At 37.8% G+C, this 5381-nt stretch overlaps 1 long non-coding RNA gene across 1 annotated transcript; it reads left to right on the forward strand.

Annotated features, from left to right (window-relative positions):
- The first annotated feature begins 3314 nt into the window (after positions 1-3314).
- LOC125864885 (uncharacterized) lies at positions 3315-5381 on the forward strand. The gene is made up of 3 exons (XR_007446295.1): positions 3315-3425; positions 3874-3951; positions 5136-5381. It is a non-coding gene; the product is annotated as an uncharacterized LOC125864885 (long non-coding RNA).

The following is a 5381-nucleotide window of genomic DNA, read 5'->3' on the forward strand; positions in this document are numbered from 1 at the left end:
CCCCCCCCCAAAAAAAAAATTAAGTTTGTTTTTAAAATATATTTTCAATTTCAAAAATTATTTTCTACTCTAGTAAAAATAAAAGATATTTGTCAAAAATATTTTTCATTCATAAATCAAACACTAGAAATCTTTTCTGGAAAATATTTTCTACTCACCAACCAAACATGAGAAAATAAGTCAAAAATCTACTTGTTTTCCAAGAAAATATTTTCTAGGTTAGGAAAACATTTTCCTTCATACCAAACACACCCTAAGTGTCTACTTGTGCACGCCCAAAGTTGGAGGGTATAGTTACATGTTGAAGCCAAGTTAAGGGTCATATTTATGTATTATGTCTCTTTATTATCTTGGTCCTTCCCCGAACCCTACGCGAAAACTGTTAGTTGAAGAAACAAGTCTTCGACGCCATCTTCTATTAGACTGCGTTGGCTATTAGTTTCAATTACACTTGAATCTAAATGTGTGTCTCAATGATTAACTTATTACCTTTAGATCTGAATATTTCATGATTAAGACAATTTATTTTTTAGCATTTAAATGTACACGATTGATTTATTTTTAATTAGGAAAAGGGTAAAAAATCATTATGAGTTATGCGAAATAGACCACTTATCCATTATATTTTGGGGTAAAAAATGTCTCGGCATTAACCCAAGAGACCACAAATACCCTCAAGAGTTAACAACCCATATTTATAGTTATGCGACAAGCCATGTGGGACTAATTCATCCATCTAAGCGTTGTCAACTAGGATTCCTACTGTTGATGGCCCTTCACAATATAGATTAACCATCGAGCTTCTTTAATTTCAAACGATTTGAAATAATTAGTTTTTATAAAATTTATAATGTTTTCAAGTTATGTTTAGGTATTTTTTTCAAGTTAGTGTATATAATTATGTCTATAGATACTACCTTTTATAAATATATGTTTTACTAATTAGTTTAGTTTAATTAATAGTTTATATTTTGAGTTAATTAGTTTATAATTAGGATTTCATGTGTTGATTAGTGGCTTGTTATGCCTCTACATGGCTTGAATATTTCCGTGTTATATTCTCTGTTTGATGTTGGCATATTGTGGAAATGCTTGTTGCTTGTGTTCTAGTCATTTGCTGTCGCATTGATTCAATATAGTAGCTAGTCTTAGTTGCTCCTTCTCTTATATTATGTGTTTTTTTCAATCACTTGAAAAAGATCTTTCACATACTAATTTGTTCTCCTTCTTTGTTGTGAACCCATCCGAGTCCATTTTGGATCCAATCTTTGCATTTCATCGAGTTAAACTCCTTTATCGAGTCGGCCTTAATCTTGTTTGGGTGAAAGAAAAGCTGATGTGTATGCAGGGGAAGCTAAATTACAGGTTGAAATGGAGCTGATACAAGTCTCGAGAGCCAAGAATTGAATTGTATACATTGGATATATATACGGCAGATTTAGCTATATACATGATGTACAGTGACTAAAATGGGCCAAGACAGGCCCACATGATGCAGCAGACCATTTTAGTAGTATTTTAGGATAGGTTTGGCCTGCTAAACCAAACAATTTTTGAATTTGAGCAAAAGGGCTCAAGTTTAAGATCGTTCTTTACTTTATTATTGGTATTTGCTTACTCTTAATTTTGGATTAATCCTAACTTTGAATGGTTAGATTAACTTAATTAAATCCCTAAAAATAAATCATTTTTGTGTTGATTTACTATTTAAATGTCTATCCTTTACTTAGTCATTTTGACAAAGTTCACCTTCTTTCTAGAATCATTTTAAATGTTTAAGTTCATTTCTTTTCAAGTGATTTTTAAATGTCTTTATTTCCTATAATTATTTTTCCCAAAGCTAGTCAAATAAAGTTTACAAATCGTCGGATAATCGCATGTTTGCGGACATTTCAAGTGCTTTGAAATTTCTTGAAATGAAAATAAGAATCTCGTACCCTTTCTTTCGAATTTCGAGAGATTTTTTCTATTTTGAAGTTTTTTGGAATTAACTTAAAAGTTATCTTAATTTCTTTTAAAAAAATTAAGTTGCAACTCCTTAAAAAAAATGGGTTTCCCTTTTAAATTGAAATCAATTTTGAATACCGGCTTTTTCTTTCATAAAACGCCCACTAAATTATGGGTCATTAATTTTGACTGATTTATAACTCAAACCCTATCCCATACTAGGATAGAGTATTGAAAACAATAATAGTTGATATAAAAAACAAGAAATACAGTAATACAACTAGTAAGATGGCAAACACCAACCACCCTAATCAAGGAAAACATCACAATACCTACTTAACTTCTATTCTAATACGTGTCTTCCACACCCTCCTATCTAAGATCATGTCCTCGGTGATTTGAAGTTGAGTCATATCATGTCTTATCACTTCTCTCTCCAATTCTTTTTTATCTACCTTTGTCTCTCCTCGTACCCTCTATAAGCAACCTTTTGCACCTCCTCACACGTGCATCCACACGTCTCTTCTTCACATGTTCAAACCATCTCAATCTCGTTTCTCTCAGCTTGTCCAAAGGCCACTCTCACCTTATTGTGAATATCCTCATTTCTAATCTTATCACTCCTTGTATTACCACGCTGTAATGACCCTCTTGGTCATTTCTGTGTCTTGCCTTCTGTGCGTCGTTTAGAGCGTTCCTATAGCGACCCCAAGTCATTTATGACTTGCTGGGACTGATAGTTCGGTCACCTGGTCGTTCGTTTGGTCCTGGTGTGAGTTTTTGTGTTTTGGAGCTTATGAACCTTGAACGATCATTTTCGATCAAAAGTTCAAGAAGATGACATCGGAATCCAATTCTGACGATTTCATCAGCTCCGGAAGGGTCATTTTAGGCTAGTAGCATGGTCGACATGACTCCCGAGATTTTCAGTGTGAGTCGGTGCGATTAGGCGTTTTAGCCTTTGAATTTTAGCCTAAGGTTGACTTTGGTCAACATTTTGAGTAAACGCGCTCGGATGAGAATTCCGTCAGCGTGGTTAGCTCCGGAATGTCGAGTTTGGTCTAGATTGACCTTTCTTTTGTGTCTGGAGGTTTTCGATATCTTTCCGAGCCCTTTTGTGGGTTTTGACTTAAAAGGGCTTTTGGAAGTGGGACCCACTTTTTATCGAAATGACCTCTGATGGAAATTTCGACTGCGCCGTTGAGTCTGAAATATCGAATTTGGTATGGTTGCATATCTCGTTTGCGTGCACGGGGTTCCGAACGAGATCGAAGCACCCCGTCGGAATTTAAAGTTTTGGAAATGTTGCAGATTTTCTGCAATAAATTGCAGAAAATCAGCCACATTTCCCAAACTTCAAACTCTCATCTCTCTCTCATCTCTCAACCGATTTGGGTGATCCAAAAGGCTAAGTTGTGAGATTTTTCGAGGGCAACGTGTTGGTGAGCTCGGATAGTGATTTGGAGTCCCCGTTTGAGGTAATTTTCGAAAAATACCTGCTGCCAGACCTCTTTTTGTGACTTGATTTTGGAAATTTTGAGACTTGTTTTCTTAGCCATTTTAGATCCGATTTTGGTGATTTTTGAGGCTATCTTGAGTGGTTTTTCGAGGAGAACATTGTGGTGTTGTTAGATTTTACTGTAGATCGCTCGTTTTTGGTAAATACACTGCTGTCCCATTTCGATTTTTGAGAAAATTTGGGTTTTAGTTGTATGTTGGTATTGTGTTGTTCCCGAGCCCCGAATTGTGTCCCATTATGGGAAATGAGCTGGGGGAACTGGTTAGGACCCACTTTTGGGGTTAATTTCGGAATTTTCTGTGTGGGTCCCACGATTCCCGTTTTGACTCCAAAATTGACCCGTCTCTGTTTGTTGTGATTTTGGTGTCTAAACGACCGTATTAACGTTGTGATACTATTTTTGATAGCGGGGAAGCGTTTCGAGACCTTTCGGAAAGGAAAATCTCCGGAGGAGTGATTTTGGAGCGCGTGTGATCGGCTTTAAGGTAGGCTACGGTTTTCCCTCTCTTAGATTGAGCTCGAGAATGTGAATGCATGTTGATTAGTTGGGATTTGGGTTGGGTAGTCATTGAATCTTGCATAGGTGTTAAGAAATCATGTTTTCGGCCTATTTCGGGAATTATCCGGTAACTGTGAGCATGCTTTGTGTTATTAACGGACCCTCCTCGCTATGTGGAGTGCTTGCATGCTTAATTATTGTTTATTTGAAGAATGTTGGGCCTTAGTTTAGGTTTGACTAGGGCTTGCCTTAGAAATACATTATTCGGATCCAATAGGCCTTAGTTTTGCCCCGACGTCGCTCGGTCGGCTTAGATCCTTGTAGACTGGTGTAGCAGACTTGAGTCTGATAGTTTGGGCCTTAGTTAAGCGATACTCTTTCTCCGACTATAGTTATTCTTATTTTTCCTCGATGTTACGGCTTCACGAGTTACATCGGCGACACTAGTTCTACTTCGCGATTTTAATTTGATTTTTGATTTGGTTCCAAGGACTTTCATTGATTGGCTATGTGTGGACGGCGTTCCACAGATATTTATGAGTATGGATCAATTGGGACTCTTTCAGCAGCTACATTGGCACTTATATAGAGCATCCGGTTTGAGGTCCGGCCTCTATTGCCCAGATACTTATATAGAGCATCCGGTTTAAGGTCCGGCCTCTATTGCTCAGACACCTATATAGAGCATCCGGTTAGAGTTCCGGCCTCTTATACTTGATACTTGTGATTGGTTACTTGGGTACTTCTGCTGAGCATCCGGTTCGAGGTCCGGCCTCAGTGCTGTCAGATTCTACTAATTAGGGTTGAGGTTCTGGTTCGATGTTCTTCGTTCTTGGGTTCTTTTATGCAATTCTCTTTAGTTATAGTTATTCTGTGTACTCGTCGGGCTTATGGGGGTCCGTTCGGGTTTTTATTTAACTTGCGCACGAGTGTACCTTCTGGGCTTATGGGGGTCCAGTTAGGTGTAGTTAGCTTATAGATTACTTTAGTTAGTTCTTTGTACACTCGTGTGCATTTCATTGTTAGTTAGATTTTCGTTCTTGACTTCGGTTTGCGTATTCCTTCTTTTCATATTGCCTTTACTTTTCAAGTTCAGTCGGCCTATGATGCCTACTGGGTACCTGTTGTTTTGGTACTCATGCTACGCTCTGCATCTATTTCGTGATGCAGGTCCGGGCACTAGTAGCCAGCGTTGATCGAGCTTGGAGCAGACTGATCCGGAGACGGGAGTGAGCACACGACGTTTTGTACTATTTCAGTCTCCATCTGTATATATAGACTTGTCTTTTACCTTTCGAGACAGTCCAGTCTCTGTTGTCCACTTTTGGGACTTGTACTCATTTTGTTAGTAGCTCTGTACCAGTGACTTCCAGGTTCTGGGAGGGATCTTTATTTGTATATATGTTTTTGGTTTGC

This window comes from Solanum stenotomum, chromosome 5 (genome assembly GCF_019186545.1).
Source record: "Solanum stenotomum isolate F172 chromosome 5, ASM1918654v1, whole genome shotgun sequence".
Classification (NCBI taxonomy): Eukaryota; Viridiplantae; Streptophyta; class Magnoliopsida; order Solanales; family Solanaceae; genus Solanum; species Solanum stenotomum.